The 13211-nt window shown below is 44.2% G+C and overlaps 2 protein-coding genes across 2 annotated transcripts in view; both read right to left on the reverse strand.

Moving 5' to 3' along the window:
• The window catches only part of LOC137419053 (uncharacterized), a 240867-nt gene extending 230081 nt beyond the window's left edge, over positions 1-10786 (reverse strand). The window contains exon 1 of the mRNA XM_078770721.1: positions 10750-10786. The gene's annotated coding sequence lies outside the window, so the exon portion shown is untranslated. The remainder of the gene's footprint in view (positions 1-10749) is intronic.
• LOC137419063 (uncharacterized) overlaps positions 1-13211 on the reverse strand; it is a 1330575-nt gene that overhangs the window by 879632 nt on the left and 437732 nt on the right. The gene's annotated exons all lie outside the window — the stretch shown is intronic.

Raw genomic sequence — 13211 nt, forward strand, 5'->3', positions numbered from 1 at the left:
TAAATTTAAATTCACTAAGGCTGGGAATGATACTAATGCTACACTCGAAAATGATTTCTTCTGGAAAATGTTTGATAGTGTCCGCCTGTATATTGGAACACAAGAGGTTGAAGCGGTTAATTATGTCTGCTACATCTGAAATGATGAAATTTACACGATATTCGTTTAGTGATAGAATGGGTAAGGGAGCTGTTGATGGTTTTATTCCTGATATGTCAACGGGAACAAATGCTGACCCTGGTTATAGTCAAAGGAAGTCACTGTATAATGATGATACAAAAGCAGAGAATAGTTTTACCACAGCAGTACTTCTGAAAGGTATATTTGGATTTTGTGATTATGATAAAGTTTTGTATGGTCTTAAAATTAGATTTCAACTACAAAGGAATGATAATGTAAATAGGTTGCTTTTTGGGGCTCAAAATGCTTTAGGAGACAATAATAAATTTGTTATTAATGATTTGTGTGGGTATATCAGTGAATATACTCCTAATCTTAAAACGGAAGAGATGTTACATAGAAGACTTAACTCAAAGAAACCACGAAATGTATCATACCTTAAAAGAAGATGTCAACATGTTAAACTGGAACACACTACCGACACTTGGAATTTGGGTGTTTTGGCAGGAAAACCACGATACCTATGGCTCATTTTTTAAAAACCAGATGGAGATGAAGGTACTGATAAGAATAATGCACTGAGTGATAATGTTAAGGTGAAACAACTTCGGGTTTCTCTTGATGGTACATTTTACCCGCGAGATAGATTGGAAATCAATTGGGAAAAAAATGATTATGCAGAAGCCGACAAGTCTTACCAAAAGGTGTGTGAAAGCAATGGTAATAATGATCCTATTTTGGATATGGTTGCGTTTCAAAAACTTTATACAATCTATGCAATTGACCTGAGTTCTCAAAAGGAAACTATAAAGTCTAATGGAGTGGATACTTCTCTATACATTGAAAGAGGGGAGAGTGAAGAAGTTGATGCTTATTGTTTACTTTTGGAAGAAACAGAATTACAGATTAATACAGATAATGGTGTTATGATTAATATCACATAGGTTTTTTCTCATAAATAAATGAGTAGGAAAGAACCGGTATATGTTAATCAAATCAATCTTAACAAATTAACATCTTGTATTCAAAATCAAAAGCCTTGTATTATTAATGTTAATACAATTCAAAGAAAAGGAGCTGTAAGAATTGATGTTTTACTCACAAGAGAGCAGGTAAAAACACTAAATGATGCTGGTTCACTTAGAATTAAAATGACAAAACCTATGTTAAAGAAATATTCAATACAAGAGGGAGGATTTTTCCCGTTTCCAATTCCTTTATTTGCTGGTTTAAGTGCGGCGGGAGCATTGACTCGTGGTATTTCAGCAGCGGTAAAAACTGCTAACGAAAGGAAGGCACAACTAAAAGCTCAAAAAGAATTGGAAAGACATAACAAAGAGTTGGAGAAACAAATTAGTGGAAGTGGTGTAAATGTAGATTTTGCTCAAAAACTTGAAAGTCTACCTGATAAAGCCAGATTGTTAGTTGGAGATATGCTTTCCTCTATCGCTCAAGCGGGTGTTAAACTAACTAAATGGGGTAATGGATTGTATCTTTCTCATAAATAAATGGATAAATGGTTTAAACAATTTGGAAAGCATACAACGTCAAATATAGAACTAACTAAGTATTGTAAAAAACTAAAAATGGATAACGTGGTAATCTGTATGAGAGATGAATTAATACATATAAATAAGAATACAAAGAATATTATTATGAATTTTTAGACACAGAATGGTTCTCATTGGGTTTGTATTCATAATAGTCAGGATAAATATCATTTTGATAGTTATGGTATGCCACCACCTGTTGAAGTAATACAATTCTTACAGAATGGTGTTTATCAAACATTTCAAGTTCAAGAAATTAATTCTAAATGTTGTGGTCAATTATGTTTATATGTATTATTTCAACTCAACAATAATGAAAATTTTTATGATGTCATTTTTAATCTAATATAAATGACTTATGTTGGAAAAGATGGTTCTATCTTTGGAGAATCCTCTCAGGATATTGATTTATCAAATTATTATACAAAGGCACAGGCTGAACGACAAAAATATAGTATAAGTAAAAATATAAATATGAAGAATACTTATAAATTAATCAATTATCCAAACCCTACAGATGCGAATGACTTAATTAGATTCAGTGATTTATCACAATATATATATCAAGAAAACAGCACGTTTTGTGAAACAAGTAAAATTTACAACCACAACACCTGGTTATACTGACCATACACCTTTCCTCATTCAATTTAACTACCTGCTTACAATTGAATTTTATAAAGAAGGACATATAGTTAACCTGCGAATTAATAAATGGGGGTATGATATGCCTGATTTAGGGTATAATTGGTCTTTTTCAATAAACTTAGAAGACCTACATGATTTGAATCAGTCTCATAAAAAAGAATATTATCCGCTTGGTGAGGATAAGGATTTATGTGGAAGTACAATTAGTAAACAACAAATGAATGATTTTAAGAAAAGAAAAATATATGATAGTATAGCGATGGTTAGCATGACAAAGAAGGATGGTAATGAGATAAGGATAGAAAGCCGAGGAATACAAACCAATTTGGTAGTGGGAAGATGGGGTGGTATTACCTGTCATAATATTAATCTCACATATATTTCTGATACGTAAATGGCAGGAAAAAGACTACAAGAGAATTATAATTTTTGTATTCAGGGATACCTACAAGAAAAGGGAGCTCGGTATTACATACCTTATGATTTGGAGCATATACATGGGAATTTTATCATAAAAAACTGGCCTTATACTGATATTGCTAAACCCACAAATAGAGACTTGTTTAAAATATTAAATAAAAATGAACTTCTCAAAGTTATGAAATATAAAACTCTTTTAGAAATCATCAAAAATCTTATTGGTATCCTATTATGAGAAAAATAATTATACATACAAGAATATCTCAAAATCCAGATGAGTATATGTATAATATTCTTTGGGGCTCAAATTCAAGGGTAGCAAGGGATGAGGAAGGAGTTGAGGAGAAGGAGGAAAGGGAGAAGGAAGAGAGGGAGGGAAGAGAGAGGTGTGAAATCAGTGAGATTCGTAAAAGATTGAATGTATTACAGCAAGAAGATCAATCTCAACTCACCGAAGAGGAAAATAAAGAAAGAATGAATGCTGTGAAAATATTGATTTCAAAAATTGCTGAGATGGATGAGGAAGGAGTTGAAGAAGAGAAGGAAGAAAGCGAGAAAAAGGAGGAGGAAAGGGAGAAAAAGGAGGAGGAGATGGAGGAAAGGGAGAAAAGAGAGAAGGAGGAGAGGGAGCAAAGAGAGAGGGAGGAAAAATATAAAAAGATGGAAATCAGTGAGATAAATAAAAGATTGAAGGTATTACAGCAAATAAATCAAACAACGCACTGAGGAGGAAAATAAAGAAATGAAAAGTCTAATGGAAATATTATTTTCAAGAATAACGACGTCAATGTCTTCACTTTCAGGGAGGAGATTTAAACGAGAAAGTGGGGATAAAGAACAGGAAGAAGGAAAAGATTATGTGGTTGATGATGTTGGTGTTATGGACTTTAGTTAGTTTTATTTGTAAATAATTGGAGGAGAGAGTGAAGGCATTCCTTAGGATTCTTTATGTTTTAAAAATAAAGATTGAAATGTTTATGTTTAAAACCAAAAAGGTTTTGATACTCTGTCGGAATTTTTCTGATAAATAAATATGAGTTATTGTCTCAAATGTAAAAAGAAAACTAAATCTAAAAATATCTCTTATGTTAAAGCTAAAAATAATAGAGTTTATCAAAAAGGAATATGTCAAGTGTGTGGCTCTAAAAAGTGCCAATTCATCTCTCCTAAAAGTGGAGGAGACATAAAAAAGTTTCTGTCAGGAAGTAAATTTACAACAACTGGAATTCCAGGGGAATTACACCTTCCAGGGTATTCTTTCTGTGGTCCAGGAACAAACTTGGATAAAAGATTAGATGAGGCTGACAATCCTAAACCTTGGTCTAAACCTATAAATAGGGTTGATGAAGTGTGTATGAAGCATGATATTGCTTATGGGAATACCACTACATTGGATGAAAAACATGAAGCAGACAGAGAAATGTTGTATAATTTGTCTTTGATACGAAATCCTACGTTGAGAGAGAAAGTTGATAGGTTTATTGTAAAAAAAATGATGTGCTAAATTTAAACTTGGTCTTGGTGATTCCCCAAAAAACTATTAAACTCCAATGATGTCATCAAGACTGAGGAGCTTTTGGCTCATGAATTACATAAACCCATAATCACAAAGTTTAAAAGAAGCAAAGTTATTCTAAATACACCGACCACATATGGTCCGCTGATTTAATCGAACTAAATAATGATAAGGGATACACATATGCTTTAACCGTTATTGATTTGAGGAGATTTGCCTGGGTTGTTCCTTTGAAAAACAAAAGGGGTAATACTCTTATGTTAGCTTTCAGTGGAATATTTAGTAAAAGTAAAAGAAAACCAAAGAAGTTATGGACTGACGACGGAACAGAGTTCTATAACAAAATATTCATGAAATTTCTTAAGGGGGAGGGTATTAAATTATACAGCACCTTTAATGAAGGAAAAGCAGTTGTTATTGAGCGTTTTAATCGTACTTTGAAAGAGAAATTATATAAAAAATTCACACAACTCGGTTCTCAACAATGGGTATATTTAATTCAGGATATTGTAGATAATTACAATAATACAGTTCATTCATCAACAAAATCAAAACCATCAGAATCATTTACAAAGTTAGAATATGAGAAGGAGATTAATTTGAGAAAACCCAAGTTCAAAGTCGGTGATATTGTAAGAATATACAGATGGAAAAGCCATTTTGAGAAAGGTTATACAAAAAAATGGACTAATGAATTATTCAAAATCGTTGATGTAATGGATACAGTCCCTTGGACTTACAAATTATATGATATGAATGGGGAAGAAATCTTGGGTTCATTTTACTCACAAGAATTACAAAAAACAAAACTGATAAACCATTAAACAACAACCATCCATATATAAGTGATAAGATAACGGGGTTAGGGATTTTAAGGGCTACCGCCGCCTTTTTTATAAATAAAAAATAATAGAACCAAGTATTAACCAGACTAAAGGGTGGAGGTGTAATCAACCTTGGTATATAAATGGTAAACATAACGAATGTGAAAAATATCAAATAGGTATAATTGAAAAGGCAACTGGTAAAAAAGTTCACAAAACAAATAAGAGAATTAATTTAAATACCGGTGAGTTGGGTAAAAAAGATGGAAATATTTTTGAGTGGACGGAAAACTTTGATGGTTGTCAGGAAAATATATACTTTAATTTTAAAATGGTGTGTGGCACTGGAGGAGCTCAAACAAGAACATTGTGGGAGGTTTATCATTTTATCTTAGCTCAGTTAAAATATCTTAATAAAGAACCAAACTCAAACATCTTTTTTGTTAATGTATTAGATGGTGATGGTAGTGGTAAGATAATTAAATTATTTCCCACGCATAAACAAATATTTGTAGGGTCATTGTTTGAGTGGTCTACTCAGGATCATTGATATTAAGAGAGTGAGAGGGAGCAAATATTCATAGGATCATTGTTTGAGTGGTCTAATGAACAACATTGAGAATAAGAGTATGTCAAAAGGCTAAAAGGTTCGTAAAGAACAGGGTGGGAGAAATAGAGGTGTTTCGGGGAAATGAGGGTGAGAAAAATTAACATGTAAGTCAATGGGAAAATGAGGGTGGTCCAGGAACATTATTATCCTACTACCACCTTATCATTCCAACATGTCACAAGAAGGGGCATTCTTGGGGAAAATGTCAGGGGCATAGAAAAGACCCCTCCATATGGTATGTGCCATGTGGCAAACTATCGAAAAGAAAGGACATTCCATATCTTGTATAAAATGCCAAACAATACAAAATAAGGGACATTCAAAAATATCGCGTGCATGCTGGACTACCCTTGTGTTCTTAGGAGGAACCAAGTAATGTTCTAGGAATGATCATATGAAGGGGTGCCCTCCCTCTAGCAAATGAAATACATTTACTTCTTCATGCAGCTGTATGATTCAAATTGGCATTTTTCCCCAAGAATATCCCTTCTTTTCTATTGTGTGACACATGGCACATACCATATAAAGGGGCCTTTTCTATATTTTGCAACAAACCATATAAAAGGGCCTTTCCCATGCCACTGGCATTTTTTCCCAAGAACATATAATTATATAGATATATCAATCGTGAATTGGTTGAAAATTGACTATTTATGTCACCGTAATCTAAGACCTATTTCCCTAAAAAACAACCCGCTTCCAGCTTTGCGTGCCACTGATGCAGTGCCCCCTGTTTCCGGGAGGCTGGTACCCATTTTGCCGACTTCAAAAGGATTACAGGCCGAGTCAACTCACGTGGTGTTATTTTAACGGCGTGACCCTAACATCTTCAAGCAGCCACATTAACCATGAAGCCAACACCAGGATTAGTTTCACAGGTAACAAAGTCGAAAGACACTCGGATCGCACAAACCTCCACCAGGATAAACAGTTAACGTTTTGTATCCACTGATAGACCGGATCTGGATTCGGACCTGAACCTAATACTAAACAGCTGCTTCTTCTTCTTCATCATCTTCTTCTCTCGCTTACCCATCTCATCCCAAAGTTTCGTCATAATCCATCCACAAGTTTTTTTTTTTTCTTCTTTTGTATACAAGATCGAGGCTCGTGAAAGAGCGAACATTAATCACACAGAAAGACAAACAGACACATAAAACAAATAACATCGGGAGCGGTAGACAAGATGGGGAGAGGGGGAAGGACACAAACACAACATTTGAGAGCAGGGACCGAGAGACATGGAGACATCGAGAGAACTGTGGGAGGGAGAGGGCTTTGGGGGGAAGGCATGGGAAGGGGGGGGGGGGTGGGAGAGGTATAAAACATATGGACACTGCCAAGACTTCCAGGAAAGAAGTTGGAATTTCAAACAAGGTGGATCTGGGGTGAATTAGTGGGGGTAGAAAAGATCAAGGTTTTGGATGGGGGAAGATAAGAGATGGTGGTGAACAGCTGTTTTGAAGACCTGGAGGGAGGAGTGTGATTGAAGTGAGTGTGGGAGTTTGTTCCAGAGGCGGGAGAAAAGAGGAATGAAAGAGTGAAGGTGAGCAGAGAGCCGAGATTTCGGCAGTTTAACCATCAGAGGGTGGCTGGCAGATCTTGTGCGACCTGTAGGAATATTTGGGGGACAGAGCACAGAGAGAGCTGGGGGAGCAAGGCCGGAGAGGAGTCGGTAGAAGACAGAAAGACCACCTACCTGCCTGCGGTGAGTGAGTGAAAGGCCCTCAGAGATAGCTTCATCGCGGGAGATTCCAATGATTCTGAAAGCTTTGGATTCAACAGCGTGAAGCCGAGCCAGGTGTGAGGCAGGAGCACCAGCCCATAGGGGAGAACAGTATTCCATTGAGCTGCGGATGAAAGCCTTGTATGTGGTGAGGAGCTCAGGTGTGCCTAGGAAGGACTTCGCACGACGGAGGATGCCCAGTCGGCGACTGGCTTTGGAGGCCAGCTTGGAAATGTGGTTTTCCCAAGAAAGATAATGGCAGATGGTGAGACCCAAAAGCTTGAGCGACAGAACTTCTTGGAGAGGATTGTTGAGAAAGTAGATGGGAGGGTTGTCCAGTCGATCTTTTCGGAGAGACATAGTAAGAGTGTGAGATTTGTCAGGATTGAAAGACATGTTCCACATGTTTGACCAGTCTGTGATTTTGTCCAGGTCTTCAGAGAGTGAGGAGGCTGCAGACTGCCGATCTGAGGGAAGAGGAATGGAGCGGCAGAGAGTGGAGTCATCAGCAAAGAGATACAGAGGATTTTCCAGAGAGTCGGAGAGATCATTGATAAAGACCAGAAAAAGCACAGGGCCCAGCACACTGCCTTGGGGAACTCCAGCCTGAACGGGAAGGGGAGATGAGAGAAATCCATTCAGGGCCACACGTTGACTACGACCAGAGAGGAAGTCCGCAAGCCATGCATGGAGATTTCCATGGATACCATAGGAAGAGAGTTTGGTGAGCAGAGCTGGGTGCCAGACCGTATCGAAGGCACGTGATATGTCAAGGGAGACAGCTCTGATTTCCTGTTTGGCATTGAGGACCTCCATCCATTGTTGAGACAGCAGAAGCAGCATGTCCAGAGTAGAGTGACCTGGTCTGAAACCAAATTGATGATCAGAGATCAAGCCATTGGAGAAGAGGAAAGATTTCATATCCGAAGCAATGATGGATTCCATGACTTTGCTGATAATTGGGAGCAGGCTGATTGGTCTGTAGTTGCAAGGATCTGTTTTTGCACCTTTTTTGTGTAAAGCGGTAATGTTTGCTGATTTCCAGGATGCTGGCAGATGACCTTGAGCAAAAGATAGGGTGAAAAGAACAGAGAGAGGGTGAGATAGAGCGGCAGAGCAGGATTTTAGGACCCGTGGGCTGATGCCATCTGGTCCAGTTGCAGAATCAGAGTCGAGGTTTGACAAAAACTCCTCCACCTTGTCAGGAGAGAAGGTCACAGAGTCCAGGAGCAGTTTGGTTCGACTGGGAAAGGTGGGAACAGAGAGAGATGGGTTTGGGACTAAGGATTTTGAGGCAAACACAGAGTTGAGGCATAAACTCTGACATATTGTGCTTTTTATTTTTATATATGTATGTGTTTAATCATAATGTTTGCCCTGAAGGAGTCCGGGCTCCAGCATGATATGGACAAAAGGATGGCAAGTCGCAAACTCGTCCGAGAAGATGTTTATTCATAAAACCAACTCGGGAACACTGTCAAGCCCGTTTATCGGGCTGCCTTATAAAGCAAAACCAAAAACCCAAACCGAAACCGAAAGCCACGCCTCTCAAGCGAGGTGTGCTTCGGTGGTCACGTGATCCACAGGTGTAGCTCATTATACCCGCACGTGCGGCACGCTTTGGCGGTCACAAGACCAGCCACTCTGGCGCCGGGGATCCCCGCCGGTGACGTCGCCGGCTGGAGCAAGGAGATTCTGATGCCAGTCTTGCTTGGGGGACCCATGGGTCGCTACACACACCCCCCCAGAATGGACTTGGTCCAGGGAGGTCAACCTGAGGGGGTGAGAGGGGTCCGGATGACCCAACCGAAACGACCCCTGGCCAGTCGCGGGGGGGGGGGTCCGGTGTGGTGGTGGGTGGTCGGACAGGGGGTGCAGGACGGGGGGGGCGGCCGAGGGGCCGGGCAAGTCCTCGGGGGAAGCTGCCGAGGTTCCTCGCGGGCCTCCCGAGGTTGCAGTTCGCGGGTGCAGTGCCGAGAAGGCTCGAGCAGTGCATGCAAAAAGTGGGTGAGCCAACCGAGGGGCTGGTTAAGGCCTCGAGGGAGGCTGCCGAGGTCCCTCGCGGGCCTCCCGAGGATGCGGGGCTGCTCAAGGCCTCGGGGGATGAAGTGGACGGGGGGCGGCCGAGGGCCGGGCAAGTCCTCGGGGGAGGCTGCCGAGGTTCCTCGCGGGCCTCCCGAGGTTGCAGTTCACGGGTGCAGTGCCGAGAAGGCTCGAGCGGTGCACGCGAAAAGCGGGTGAGGAAACCGAGGGGCTGGTCAAGGCCTCGGGGGAGGCTGCCGAGGTCCCTCGCGGGCCGCCCGAGGATGCGGGGCTGGTCAAGGCCTCGGGGGATGCAGTGGACGGGGGGTGGCTGAGGGCCGGGCAAGTCCTCGGGGGAGGCTGCCGAGGTTCCTCGCGGGCCTCCCGAGGTTGCAGTTCGCGGGTGCAGTGCTGAGAAGGCTCGAGCGGTGCAGACGAAAAGCGAGCGAGCCAACCGAGGGGCTGGTCAAGGCCTCGGGGGAGGCTGCCGAGGTTCCTCGCAGGCCTCCCGAGGATGCAGGGTCGGAGAAGTAGTTGCGGTTGTAGTTGTAGTAGTTGCGCGAGGGTGACAAAGCGGCCGTGCCTTCGGAGGGTCTTGGAGTAGGCTCGCCCCTCTGGTCGTAGAGGAGAAGCCGAGCGCGGTGCGCGAACCTCATAGTCATGGCAGTCGTCGTTTCCGAAACTCTGGCATTTCAAAACTGCGTTCGAAACTGCGCCCGAAGCCGTGCGGGAGAAGCCGGCGTCACCAGCTTAGGTGGCTTCCCTGGCTAGGGCGTGCTTGCCATGTCCGTTCGCAGCCCCCACATCTATGTGGGGGCAGTCGGGGTTGCGTGTTCAAATTCGGGGTCACAAGTGAAGGAGTCCTGGCTCCAGCATGATATGGACAAAAGGATGGCAAGGCACAAACTCATCCGAGAAGATGTTTATTCGTAAAACCAACTCGGGAACACTGTCAAGCCTGTTTATCGGGCTGCCTTATAAAGCAAAACCAAAAACCCAAACCGAAACCGAAAGCCACGCCTCTCAAGCGAGGCGTGCTTCGGTGGTCACGTCATCCACAGGTGTAGCTCATTATACCCGCATGCGCGGCATGCTTTGGCGGTCACGTGACCAGCCACTCTGGCGCCGGGGATCCCCGCTGGTGATGTCACCGGCTGGAGCAAGGAGATTCTGATGCCGGTCTTGCTTGGGGGACCCATGGGTCGCTACAGCCCTATATCTCTGTTAATATTATATGAAGAATCACTTCAAATGATCGTTTTACAGAATATCTTTCTCAGTATTAATAATAAAATGAGAAACTCTGAACAAACCTTTTCCTCAGAAGATCCGAACCGATCACTGTTTCAGCTGCTTGTGGAAAAGGACAGGAAGCCGATGTTAATTCAAGAAAGCCATGTTCCACGTGCAGAACGAAAGTGACTCCGGAAGTCCATCGCCCACCGTATTACCATGCATGCCATAATCACCAAATCGGCGGTGTATGTGTTTTGCAACAAGTTAACACCATAACAACTGTTATGTTTGGAATTCACATGTTATAATTCACGTGTAATTTATGTTTCGAATTCACACGTTATAATTCATATGTTGGTAAAACGGAAGTGACGTGGGGCTTGGAGAGTGGGAGGAGCTGAGTGGACACGGGGTTTTTTTGAGGTCCAATGGGCATGCTGCGCTGTGTTGCAAATTTCTAATTAAACCGTTGATGTTACAACAAGTACGTTTCGTGTGATTGCTTGATACAACTAGATGGTATTCATAGCATACTTACCCTGCACATAGTGGGGCAACTTAGAATAACAATTGTGCATTTTGTGAGGAAAGCACCAAATTTGGCACACTAGTAGACTATTGAAGGAGCTGTGCTCCAACGCGAGTCAAAAGAATTGACGCGACCAAAGACGGAAATTCGTCCGAGTTGCTTTATTACACGTATCAAACTCGGGTACTCTGAAAAGCCCGTTTATCGGGCAGCAATATATATACACATTTATGCCGGAGCGTTTGCCCGGGAAAAGCGAGACCGGGCATGCCCGGGTGTCAAGGGCGAGTCCTGGAAAGGCGAGTCTGGACATGCCCGGGCGTCCTGGACATGGCCTGGCAAGTCGAGGCTGGGTGTGCCCGGGCGCTCTGGGCGAGCCCTGGAAAGGTGAGAGCGGGCATGCCCGGACGCTCTGGGCGAGCCCTGGAAAGGCGAGAGCGGGCATGCCCGGGAAGGACGAGACCGTGCATGCCCGGGAGGTTCGGGCGTGCCCGGGAACAGCGAGTCCGGGCATGCCCGGGAGAGGCGCGTCTGGGCCTGTCCGGACGAGCCCGGCATGGCGATTGCACCCTGGCCTCGTCCTGGCAGGTGCAAGGCGATTGTGTACATCCAGCGGGAACCGCTACACATGCCCCTCCAGAATCGACCTGCACCGGCAGGGTCAATTTGAGGGGGGTCCAGATGACCCGGCCGAAGCGACCCCTGGAGGGTCGTGGGGGGGGGGGGGTCCGATGTGGTGGTGGGTGGTCGAGCGGGGGGAACTGTGGACGGGGGGCGGCCTCGCCGCGGAGGAAGGGCCAACCATGGTGGTCGGTCGACGTCCACGTGCGCCAGTTTGAGGCGACGCCACCCCCCCCCCCCCCCCCCGTCCATCAGAAGGTTGCATGTTCAGATCACGTCGGGGTCACCATTGAAGGAGCTGTGGTCCAACGCGAGTTGAAAGAATTGACGCGACCAAAGACGGAAATTCGTGCGAGTTGCTTTATTACACGTATCAAACTCGGGTACTCTGAAAAGCCCGTTTATCGGGCAGCCATATATAAACACATTCATGCCAGAGCATTTGCCCGGGAAAAGCGAGACCGGGCATGCCCGGGTGTCAAGGGCGAGTCCTGGAAAGGTGAGTCTGGACATGCCCGGGCGTCCTGGACGTGGCCTGGCAAGTCGAGGCTGGGCGTGCCCGGGCGCTCTGGGCGAGCCCTCGAAAGGCGAGAGCGGGCATGCCCGGATGCTCTGGGCGAGCCCTGGAAAGGCGAGAGCGGGCATGCCCAGAAAGGACGAGACTGGGCGTGCCCGGGAGGTTCGGGCGTGCCCGGGAACAGAGAGTCCGGGCATGCCCGGGAGAGGCGCATCTGGGCCCGTCCGGACGAGCCCGGCATGGCGATTGCACCCTGGCCGCGTCCTAGCAGGTGCAAGGCGATTGTGTCCATCCAGCGGGAACCGCTACACTATCATATTATGAAAAGATCTGGATATTGGGCCATCTCAGATTCAGAGATTTGATTTTTGCAAGATTTCGATTCGATTGTGATAGAAGAGAACACCTTCTTCGTCTTCTGTACAGTGAAGTTGCCAGCCCTGAATTATCTGGCTACATCTGGGTGCTTCATTGGGAGTGCAACCATGTCCCTCAGGTGAACAGGGACCCACCTGGCATAGTGTGTGTGGTCTAAGGCATGGAACCATGGGACCAGTTCCGTCAGGGCATCAAGGTACATCGTGAATGAAGCCTGCCACAGAGAACGCATGTCGACCAGTAACCACATCTCTAGTTCCAGCACAGTTGCCCAGTACTGAAAGTTGGGAATGTCTTCTCCTCTCTGGTGACACCAGTCTTCGAACTCAGGCAGGTCTTCTGCATCATCAGCATATGTCATACAGTGGCGTTACGCACGGTGTTGCAGGATGTGCAGTGCCGCTGCAGTGATTTGATGAGCTCTTCTTGTGCGGGTGACGTGGGCAGCTCGCAGGAAGGAGTCGGCCGTCCCTGGCGTTGCAATCTCAGCTTGC

The sequence above is a fragment of the Myxine glutinosa genome, chromosome 1 (assembly GCF_964187855.1).
Source record: "Myxine glutinosa chromosome 1, kmMyxGlut1.1, whole genome shotgun sequence".
Lineage (NCBI taxonomy): Eukaryota > Metazoa > Chordata > Myxini > Myxiniformes > Myxinidae > Myxine > Myxine glutinosa.